Raw genomic sequence first — 12,500 nt, forward strand, 5'->3', positions numbered from 1 at the left:
TTCTCCCCTCTTTCTCCCCTCTCTCTCTCTCTCTCTCTCCCTCTCTCTCTCTCCCTCCCTCCCTCTCCCTCTCTCCCTCTCTCTCTCTCTCCCTCTGTCTCTCCCTCCCTCCCTCTCTCTCTCCCTCTCCTCTCTCTCTCCCTCCTCTCTCTCTCTCCCTCTCTCTCTCTCTCTCTCTCTCTCTCTCTCTCTCTCTCTCTCTCTCTCTCTCTCTCTCTCTCTCTCTCTCTCTTGTCTCTCTCTCTCTCCCTCCCTCTCTCTCTCTCTCTCTCTCTCTCCCTCTCTCTCTGTCTCTCTCTCTCTCTCTCCCTCTCTCTCTCTCCCTCTCTCCCTCTCTCTCTCCCTCTCTCTCTCTCTCTCTCTCTCTCACTGTCTCTCCATCATGTTTACACATCGGTAGAGTAAGTGACAAGGCTGTAATCGGAAGTCTACAACCGTGTCATTTGAAAGAATGTCGTCTTTTCCTGGGAGCGTGGTGGTCAACGAGAGAAAAACAAGATTTACATCTGACAGGGCGGGGCCAAGAGTCAACCGTGCATTATCCCCTATTGGCCGTGGTCAGGGCCGGGCGTTAACGTGTGGGATGCAGACACATTTTAACCCCTGGGAGTAATGTTTACACCAAACACTGGGGCATCTCAAAACTAGATGAATAAACAAATATAAAGTGAATCAACATGAGGCTGTGTCACACTGTTCCTCCCTTTGACTTATAGTTTGGATTGTTTCTTTGTGAGTCAGCAGCATTCATAAACAACAGGATCAGACCAGGTGCGGGTCATACTTACTGGCGGTGGCGTCATCTGTAGTTCAGACTTTGTGTGAAATGAATATGAACCTTGAAAAAAAAAAAGAGCAGATTTTAGTAAATATAACTCATAAAATGTCAATCTGTGGTTTTGGAAAAGAGGAATCAGGGTATTTCTGAGGTTATTTTGTTAACTCTATTGTTGTTTGATTGCCTTTGATATTGGAGTAGTTTTCCACAGTTGGATTGGAATTTTAAAAAAAATCAAGAGAGAAGATTGTCTAAACTTCCTCTACAGTGATTTTATTTCTATTGTATTTCTTTCGTCATGATGTTGATTGTTTATTCTTTATCAATACCAACAAATGCATTCTTTCACCGCCTGGAAAGAATTTCACAGAGGAGGCTGGATTTGGATTATATTTTCCAGCTCGGTGGGGCTGAACCCAGCACCATTGTTGGATTACTACATAAACAACTGACAAATGGAAATGATGCAGACTTTTACAAATTGCATCTATGAAGTTTGAACGGACCAGACAGGCCGAGGGGTGGACGTTCAAAGCATTCAAGTTCATGCAAACATTGCATTCAATGATTTTCTCTCATTTCTCATACTGTATGACAGTTTGGTCACAAGCTTCACCCTCTCCAATCAGAAACCTCTCATCACTATACAACCAGGCCCTGAAAAGAATGGACAAAAAACCTGTCCGGTGGCAACACTGTCACATACTGAAAAAAACCACAACCTACTCAGTTTTGAGAGCTTTATGCATTTATGTTTCCTCAAACTTGTTTTTAAATGTATCAACAATCTGGCCCCTGAACCTCTCTCCAGATGCGTTCAAAGACAGGACAGAAACAGGGTAACAAGAAGCACTGTGAATGGAGACTGTAGCATACAACATGGTAGATCTACGTTTGGTCAATCAGCCTTCTCCATCAAAGGCTGCAAACTCAGGAACACATTACCACCTGAAATAAAATTAATCTTAGACTTAAAATCTTTTACAAAACAGGTGAAATGCTCAAAGCAAGGCAGAGCTGTACCTTCAAACTTTATTTTAAACTGGTTCATAGCATTTGTATTGTTGTACATGTATTTTAATGTATCCTCATATCGTGTTATGGGGTTTTATGTAACTGAATGTTGAACATTTTAATCTGTTTGTTTACACAAAGGCCGAACTGGGGACACGAGTTGGAAATTAGCAATATCTATATACTCTTTATGAAGCACATCAGTTTCATGCTTTGTATTGAAATTATGTTAAATTGCATTGTCCCTATTCAAATAAATAAATTCAAATTCAAATTCATTTAGGTTGTTGTGAGAAAAAAACACTCTAAATTAGTAGACTTGCATACACAGATCTGCTTTAATAAACAAATCAGAAACATTGAGACAGCTCGATTAATAAAAGAAAAAAAAGGAATAGATTTGTGTTCAAATTTATGCACAGCAGTGACTCTTAATGTGCCGGATATCATCAGGAGACATGGCAACAATTTTCACTGTTACACTGATGATACTGAGCTCTGTAATTGTGTGTCACCAACCCGATGAGAAGTGTGTCAGGCATTAGTGGTTTGATGACTCAGAGCTTCATTATTGGAGCAGAGGAACAGACAGAGGAAATGACCTTTAATTGGTTATCCCTTGCACTTTGTCAAATACAGGGGCCAGAAAGGAACGGATCAATTCTGATGATTCCAGACTTCACTAACACAATGAAGTCATTTTCAATTATTTATCTGTGATCACCTATAAAAGTTTTTTTTAATTTTTTTAAATGTTCTGAAAAACAGTTTCTATTTCCTTTCCCGCTCTTTTCTTGTATTTAAAAAACATGGCAGCCAAAGAGCCTTTCTGTTGTCCAGCTTACATCCCTCCAAAGACATGACATGGATGATGCTTGTTAAATCCCAGTGAAACGAGAGTGAGGAGTGCAGGTGTAGTGTAATATCTTCAAATACAACTGTTTATATTTTGTTTCCTTCCTTAACTACAATTTACTGAATTCAGCCTAACTTTAAAGGCAACATACTACTGTATACTTCTTTGTGTGTTTATTTATTTATTTTATTTTACTGTATTTTTTATTATTATTTTTTATATTTAATATTTTACATTTTTAAATTATATTTTATATATTGTAATATCTTCTTATTCTGTATTATTTAAGTTGTTTCTAGTTCTGCTTTATTTCCTTGTTAATTGTTTAGCACCAATACACCAAGTCAAATTCCTTTATGTGTAAATGTACTTGGCAATAAACCCAGATTCTGATTCTGATTCTGATTCTGATTCTGATTATACTTATTTTCAAGATTAAATAAGTCTCAAAGCTCCCCAACCACAACCCTCAGACTGTGTCGTCCCGATGGTGTCCACTAGTATTTATTTTAAAGGGGTCCAAAATCCCTGACAGTGTCTCTGGTTCCAGGCACTAGAATGAAATCCCATTCCAATACCAGGTTGAACTGAAGACATTGTCATGTAAATGTATCAAGAGTGCAAGCACATCTGCCTTTTGAAACATGAAGATATTTCAGGAGTGTCTCCATAATGTAATGTTCTCCATTCTGGTCGATCAAAACGTGTTTGCAAATGTAATAACATTGTTTTGACTCCATTCATGTTTTGTTTTAACTGCATACATTTTTGTTTGCTCGAACATATTGAATGGAAAAAAGAGCAAAGACAGTCAAATGCCCGAGGAACACAATGCCCTGTTTCAGTTGAATTCAGCCAGACAGACACGCTTAATCCTACACAGGTTCAAAGCTCCGCCAAAGCACATGTGGCCTCAACCTGAACAGAGTTAAAGAGAATAAGAGAAAAAGAGAAGAACAAAAGAAGTTAGCAGAGAAAGAGCACCATGAGTAATGGACTGATTTGAGTTGTGTCTGTGGAAACTTACAAGACTGCATATTCTAAACAGCCATGTGTGTGTGTGTGCGTGTGTGTTTGTGTCCGTGGTATTCATTAAATACTTCACATGTCATTGGTGGGTGTAGGTGAGCTCAGCAACCCTGCAGAGGGGAAAAGACTGCCTTTCTGTCAGTGTTTGCTGAATAAGATTGGGCATCACCACTTTGTTCCCATGATTCACTCGTCTACATCAACAACAAATGAGACTCGACAAAAGAGCTCATCATTCACCAATGTAGGACACATCATAAGTCCCTACTGCTAGCAGAGCAGACATTCAGATTTTAGGAAAAAATCAAAGCCAGACATGCAATGTGTGCAAAACTCTACTTTATATAAGACATGAACAAAAAACAAAAAAAACACTGCCACTGAGTAGCAACGAGATCGGAGGGCAAAGATTTAGATTTAGATCATTTCAACTGAAATAGAACTCTGAAAAGTTTCCAACATCTCTCAAATACATGTATCCTGAGTTAACCACAGTATGTTCCCATGTTCCCAAGCTACAGCTGGTCTCCTGTTTATCTCTCAATTAAAAACTTCATTTCAGAACCTCTGCAGGGTCATATCTGGTTTTGCTTTAGAAACGAGCGTAAACAACAAAAAGATTTAAGTTTAAAGATTTTAGAAACACATTCTGATGTTCAAGTGCAGGAACAAAAAAAAGTTTCAACATTATCAGACCATTACATGATATCTTTAAAGTCTTAATATGTGATTCTTCACACTTAAATATAATATAAATCAAGTTTATCCTCTGAAAATAACTCTGTGAGTCATGACTGTCTACAATGGGTGTAACACCCGAGTCCCACTGTCTGTGATGTTTTCAGAGTTTTCAGAGTCCTATCTTCACTTTGTTTACATCGCCCGGACGGCCGGCTGACTCCTCCCCTCGTGTATAAAAGTTGTTTAATTGAGGGACTAGAGAAAAGAAGAATAACATACTGTACTCACTGCTTAACTGTGTTTCTAGATCACGCTCACTTCAGGTAAATTTACATGCAGTGTGAAGATACGAGCAGAATAAAGATCGCTAGCATTAGCATGCTAACACAACAATGCAGCGCGAGTTGTTTTGGTTTCACGCTGGTGCTCAAGGGCGACATCTGCTGGATCAGAAAATCACATATAAAGCCTTTAAAGGTGGATTTTAAATATCTGTCTTTATTCAACCCTTTATTAGACCAGGAAAAGCTCATAAGGATTACAAAATCTTGTTTTTGTCAAGACGCACTAGGACAATAAACAAGGTGACTAACAAACAATGAGCAGACATGCTAACAAGACACATGATACATAACTATAATGTATTAAAAAATACACCAACTGATTGTGCATCATGCATAAAAATGACTGTGCAGTAAGAAGGGAAATCACCAAAGTACATCAAAATATTTAGTGAAGCAGACTCGCATACCTTCACAGGAATACAAGCCAACACTCAGTGAGACTTAAGAAAAGGTTTTGTTCATGTTCAAAAGGATATCTCCAACATCTGTAACACATATTGTATCACATACCAAAGTTTACATATGATATACAACTATCTCTGCACAGGAACGTAGAAAATGGCACACTAATATCATTCATGTCATTTTTTTATTTAACCTTTGATTTAAAGAGATACTTCACCATCTGCATTAATCTTTGTATCATTAGAAACCTGGTAGTGTTTTTGAATGGTCGTGCATCCCGCCCTCATTTTCCTCTGAGATGAGAAATCTTTGTATTTCTGAGTCTGTAAAGGAGCTTCAAGTGACGCAGAATGATGATTTGTGCATCACTGGAAGCTGTTGTGGTTAGCGGGGTGAAACTACAACGCTAGTTCCTCATATTTTCGACCACTGAAGCTACAGACCAATCACAGATCAGTGGGTGGGAACTCACTCCCAGAATCCAAACTTAACGTCCGCCATATTGCTTGGAAGCTACGCTAACAGGCTCTATGGAGAAAGCTGATGATGGAGAAAAAATATAAATATAGCGGCCGCCGCGACACAAGACCGGCCTGTCGGTTGTCTTTCATCCACATGAGCCAAAAAGACACTTTCTGCCTTTTCTCGGTCAAGAAGGCACCAACTTCAAAATGTATTTCACATTTCTACATATATGACCCGATGTCAACACAGATTCATGTTTCATGGTGAAGTATCCCTTTAATTGTGATTGTTTTTTGGGGGGGATCATGTACGGATGTATGAACTTGAAATCACGTCTCTGCACTTTTGTGTTTTCCAGTTTACATCAGCGTATATACACAGCTGAGCACTCGCAAAGCATGTCCATTAAGCCCCCGTGCTCTGGGACCACCCCAGCCTGTTAGAGTGAGAAGGTAAACATCTCTGGATGAATTCGGCAGGGGGATAGCCCTGCATGAGTGTGGCTGCATTCTGAAGGTCAAATAGTTCTATGTTCAATCTAAACAGTCGCTGTGAGAACCAGGGGGACTGTCAGGGATCATGCTGCAGCTCAGATATGTGGCAAGAAAAAAAAAGAAAGAAAAAGAAGAACAGATCAACAGGCGGAGGAACAGCTGCACACGTTTTTCACTGGGCTGATATCATGCAAAGAAGATTTGGATTACCGCTCTATTCAGAAGAGTCTAATTGCTCTTGTCTCTTTGTCTCATTTGTTGTACGAGATTTATGATTCTGTGAGGAAACACAAACACTCTCGTTCAGAGAGAGCATGAACTCTGAGGCTCATACATCATGTGAAGAAGAGATAATGCCACCATCATGTTTTCCCACAACAGGATCATGTGACTTGATGCCTTTTTATTTTACAGCGGTCGTTCTTACAAAAACCAGAGCAGGACGAGAGCAGGTGTGAAAAGTAACATTAATAATGTCAGTTCATCGTGTGGGTGTGTCAGTGTCAGGGCCCTGGCTTTGTGAACGCTGGCTCACTGACATGATGAACTGGGACTCGACATTGCAACACACAGCCATCAGTTGTGTTATTAAGCCCACCTGTGCTTTCCTAACTGTCATAACTCAAAACGCCTGCAGCAAACAAAGCCTGAAGAAAAAAAGTAAACATGCAATTTCCATGTTTTTGTCAAGCTGTTTATGATGAATAATCCTAGCCCGCTGATTTATTTAATTTGGTTTACTCATCAGGACAATGTGTTGAAAAAGATAGACAACGCTTGAGCTCCTTAACCATCCAATAGCGTGTGATATATCCATCCCACCGGAGTCTTTTTCAATCATTTCTAAAGTTCTTGTAGTTTAGTTTACATTTTTCAACATGGATTAAAGAACATACTTAGGAGTTAACATTTCTGTTGTGATGGCTAAAATCAAGTTAACAGCTTTGTCGATCTCAACTTCACTTTTCACAATTGAAAAAAAAAAGATTTTTGTTAGGATAGCTATATGGGACCTTGTTAGCTTTGAATTGAAATCTGTTTTTAATAATTTTTACTCATAAAAAGTTTTTTTTTATCAACAATTACTTGTTTGATTATTTGTAGTCTACAATTTCTACAATTCTACAATTCTCTTATCAGACTCTTTTCTCCAAAGCGACGTACATCAGAGAGTAAGAACAACACAAGCAAGGATCTAGAAAAAAGGGAACAATGTCAGTAAGAGCAAACGATCAGCTTTGAGTCTGATTGGACACACAGGTGCTGACAGGAAGTGACCAGAGGCAAAGCACAACATTGAGGGCAGTTCTTGAGAGCTCTAATCAGTATAGAAACCATCTTATAAGTCGTCATTATCAAACAAAAACCATCGTCATTACCATCATCATCATCAATAATATGGAGACCATCATCATTAAGTTAGTAGGTATTCATGAAAGAGCTGGGTCTTTAGCTTTTTCTTAAAGGTGCAGAGGGACTCTGCAGATCACATGGAGTTTGGAAGTTCATTCCACCACCGGGGGGCGACAGAGGAGAAGAGACTTCCCCTGTGCTGCTACCTTGTCGTGGTGGGGTTGCTTGTGTGCCTCCGTGACTCTGAAGGCTATATCAGTGGGGGGTTTATACCCCCAGCAGGTTCAACCATGCCGGGCAGGTTTCTAGAGTAGAGGTCAGACAAAAAGCAGCAACTGGCCCTCCAGGTTGGGGGTTAGGCGTGGGGTTAACTACCCCAGCCTGTAAAAACGTTCCAGTTACAGAAACGCTAACGAATAAAAAACAAATCACACACCTGGCTGAAGAAGGTGCCCCAGCAATGGGGACTATGACGCTTACCAGCCAAACCCGCAAGGGCACTGGTAATCCGACACACCTTCTGACGCCAAGAACACCCATCCCCCTGGGGACATGGAACATCAGAACCATGTTCCAGGCTGGCAAGGCTGCAACCATTGCCAAGGAAATGGAGCGCTACAACCTCTCAGTCCTGGGCCTGGCAGAAACAAGATGGACGCAGTCGGGTGAGGTCAAATTGACCAGTGGCCAGTCCATTATCTATTCTGGACACGAAGAGGAGGCAGCCAACCATACGTAGGGAGTGGCAATCATGATGACGAAAGGCACTAGAAAGGCCCTAACTGCATGGAAACCCATCAGCTCTCACATCATCTCAACAACCTTCAATACCAGCAACAGCAGAGTGAAAGCCCATATAATCCAGTGCTACGCACCCACCAACGCTGCAGATGAGGAGGTCAAGGACAGGTTTTATGACAGCTTAAACCACCTACTCAGTAGTATTGGAGACAGGGACGTCATTATCCTGATGGGGGACTTTAATGCCAAGATTGGAGGCCAAAACGAAGGATATGAGACGGTGATGGGTAAACATGGAGTGGGGACCATGAACGAAAATGGCGAGATGTTTGCAGAGACCTGCGTGAACAATAATCTGGTGATTGGGGGGAGTGTATTTCCCCACAAGAAAATCCACAAAACAACCTGGGTGTCACCAGATCATGTCACGGAAAACCAAATCGACCACATCTGCATCAACAAAAAGTTCAGAAGAACTATGGAAGATGTCAGGACAAGACGGGGGGCAGACGCAGCCTCAGATCACCATCTCCTGGTCGGGAAATTCAAGCTAAAGCTGAAGAGATATCAGCGAGAAAAGGGTCAAAGAGCAAAATACAACACTGACTACCTCAGCAAAGCTCAAGTGACGAAACAGTTCAAGGATATTCTCTCAAGGAAAAGCACAGAGATACAGCTCAGAAAGAAGGAAGAATGGACAACGAATGAAGAGTGGGAACACCTTAAAGCTGCTTGGAGCTCAACATGCGAGGAGGCCCTGGGGAGAAGATCCCAAAATCACAAAGAATGGATAACACCAGAAACACTAAACTTAATCCAGCAGAGGAGGAAGGTGAAGGAAAAAGTGAACAATGCAAGAACAAGATCAGAAAAAGCAGAGGCTCAAAAGGAATACAACCTTTTCCACCAAAAAGTGCGGCAGAACATCAGGAGGGACAAGAGATCACAGGTAGAGCTAGCTAAGGAGGCAGAACTTGCAGCATCTCAAAGAAACATGAAAGAACTGCACAACATCACAAGGAAATTGTCTGGGACACATCGACAAAGTAACAAACCGATCATGGACAAGAATGGCCAACTGCTCTCAACCCTGGAAGAGCAGCTCGAGAGATGGGTAGAGCACTTCCAAGAGCTCCTGAACAGACCACCACCAACAGAGAGGCCACACATTCCTCAGACCAGGACACCGCTAAACATCAAGTGTGACAGACCAACAAAGACTGAAATAAAAGCTGCAATCAAACATCTGAAAACCGGCAAGGCAGCTGGCCCTGACAATATTCCACCTGAAGCCCTTAAAGCTGATATAAACACATCTACAGACATGCTCTACAGCTTCTTTGAGAGAATTTGGGAGGATGAAGAGACACCCACAGAATGGGCAGAGTGTCACATAGTGAAACTACCAAAGAAGGGTGACCTAAGGAAGTGTAACAACTACCGAGGGATTACCCTACTTTCAGTGCCCAGTAAGGTCTTTAATCGGGTCATTCTCAACCGTCTCCAGGAAGCTGTGGACAAGAGGCTCCGGGACCACCAAGCAGGATTCAGGAAAGATCGTTCATGCACAGACCACATAGCAACACTACGCATCATCATTGAACAGTCTATTGAATGGAACACATCCCTGCACATGAACTTCATTGATTTTGAAAAAGCTTTTGACAGCTTAGACCGGACAACACTGTGGCAATTAATGGAACACTATGGAATCCCCACAAAGATCATAAACCTTATCAAGAAATCTTATGAGGTCACCTTGGGTAAAGTCATGCATGCAGGCCAGCTTTCCCGGAGCTTTGAAGTCAAGACAGGCGTCAAACAGGGATGTCTTCTGTCACCATTCCTCTTCCTTCTTGCTATTGACTGGGTCATGAGGGAAACAACTGAGGGGAAGAGAAATGGAATTCAGTGGACAATGTGGGAGCAGCTGGATGATCTTGAATTTGCGGATGATATAGTTCTCCTTTCCCATACACAGACACAAATGCAAGAGAGACTTTCAGAAACTGCAATAAAACTTGGTCTCACTCCCAATATAACAAAAACTAAAGTGATGAAGATCCACTCCAAAACCAGAAACCCCGTCTTCTTGAACAGCACTGCCCTAGAGGAGGTAGAAGCTTTCACCTACCTAGGCAGTGTTGTGGACACCACTGGAGGGACAGAGGCCGACATTAGAAGCAGAATCAACAAGGCTAGAGTGGTGTTTCACATGCTCAGAAAGATCTGGAGCTCAAAAAACATCTCCACAAACACTAAGATACGCATCTTCAACTCCAACGTTAAACAAGTGATGCTGTATGGATCCGAAACATGGAGAACAACAAAACACACAACACACAGGCTGCAAACATTCATCAACACCTGCCTCAGAAGACAGAACTTATTTACAGTTGATAATGAGCTCCATCGAGAGGGCTGTGAAACAAACCTGAGATGATTCAGACGTCTGGAACCAGGCTAAGACATAGTTAACCGCTTTGGGTTTGGCCAAGGCAAAAATAATGCTAAATTAGGTAATCTTTCCTTTTTAACCAAGGTCTGTACAGATGTGCAAGTACAACCCAAAATGTGTTTGTGGACATGTCTGCTTACAAAGATAGACAATTTAGTGTCGATAGTAGCACATGTGTGTCCTTCCTGTTTGGTTGCACACATCCATGACAGCTGTGGAGGCCTTGATTCTAAAAGATAAAGTCTGATATCACCTTCAGGGCCTTTTGAAACGTTTATGACTACTACCCCTAACGTAAAGGTCTGTCTGTGAACTGTGAGCTGTTTAGACTTTAGTGTTTTTGGCCTGTAGCACCGTACTAAGCAAACAGACAATAGATGATATCAAGTGAATAAGGAAAACCTTTTCTCATGTGCTGACATGGTTTAATGTGACAAATGAATAGAGGTTATTAAAACTAAAGGCACACCCATCATTTACTGTAAACACCTTTACCACAATATCTGACTGACAGCCTGTGGTTGATAATTATGTCTCTTTACCAAAATGAATTCAGGTGATGTTTCAAGTCGATGACTCATCACCAACATAAATAGATTCATTAAGCAGCCCCGTCTGAGGAAATCATTTTCATACAAAGCTCATTTACAACACCATAATCATTGTTACCGACCAAAGATACTTTTCTACATACATAGAAAAGATTAATTTACATACTTGGAAGTTTACTTTTTTTTCAAAACCGAACATCCTGAATATGTATTAAGGGAAGAATGTGCGACAAGCATTAAACAAAAAACAAACTGCTGTTTGGGCGACACCTTCAACACTTCTCCTCTTGTGTTCTCACCAAGGAGTTATGAATTAGAATACACCATAATTAAGCTCCATTAAGAGCAAGCAGCGGACAAAATTATACTTTGCTCAAGCAGCAATTTCCCGTGGCCTGTATTGTTGTATTAGCATGCTAATGTTAGCACGTTTTGGTTAGCTCGTAGCTTCATATTGCACATAAACTGACACGGAATGACCGAGATCTAAACACACTTACATGACATCCAGGCAGTGAGTAGACTGTTATGCTTCTTTTCTCTATTCCTTGACTAAAACAGCTTAACACACAAGGCCGTCCCATTAATGTAAACATGATGTAAACACAGGCCTGACAACAACACAGCTGGCGACATCACACTTCTCACTCATCGTAGACCGCCATGACTCAGAGAGACAGACGCGAAAACCTATTGGTCAAGTCAGATTTATTAAGTGACAATTAAGCCAATCGTAGCTGTTTGGTTACAGTTGAAGCACGGTAAAGTTACGTTCATTTAATCCTCCTGTCACTCATCACAGGCTGAGTCAGAGCTCAGAGCTAACAAATGGATACATGCTACATGTAGCATCCTTCAGAAAGAGAGTTAGTCACCCAAACATGTTTTTAAGATAAATCCACCTCACAAAACAACATGTAACATTTTCTCCTCTTGTTCTTTTAGCTGTATTTATTTACTCCCGTAACTTCACGATGTAGCGGAAGTCCCCTTTGTTTTTCAAAATAAAAGCACATTTTATATGAAGACTGGAAATAAAGAGACTGAGGCATAAGGCAATAAGAAAAGTAAAATAAAAGCATCACAAAGAGCAGTTTTGAATCTGGTTTTTAGAGCTAACTGGGTTACTCACAATGGATGTTCATAAAGTTAGAGTCTAATTATCTTTAGTAACTTTGTCTTGTTGTCTGATGTGTCAGCTAACATTAGTTATTGGACATTAAATGAAACAGAATGTGTTGATTTGCTAGAGGGTGCTAATATACTAACATCAGAACACCTGCACTTTTAAAATCGCTGCTCCACCCCTGCAGAGAGAGCTGTATTAACGT

The 12,500-nt window shown here is 40.9% G+C and overlaps 1 protein-coding gene across 1 annotated transcript in view; it reads right to left on the minus strand.

Moving 5' to 3' along the window:
- The window catches only part of LOC132973508 (zinc finger protein 469), a 236,888-nt gene that overhangs the window by 99,887 nt on the left and 124,501 nt on the right, over window positions 1-12,500 (minus strand). Inside the window, exon 4 of the mRNA XM_061036997.1 lies at window positions 789-838. The gene's annotated coding sequence lies outside the window, so the exon portion shown is untranslated. The remainder of the gene's footprint in view (window positions 1-788; window positions 839-12,500) is intronic.

Source organism: Labrus mixtus, chromosome 4 (assembly GCF_963584025.1).
Source record: "Labrus mixtus chromosome 4, fLabMix1.1, whole genome shotgun sequence".
Taxonomy (NCBI): Eukaryota; Metazoa; Chordata; class Actinopteri; order Labriformes; family Labridae; genus Labrus; species Labrus mixtus.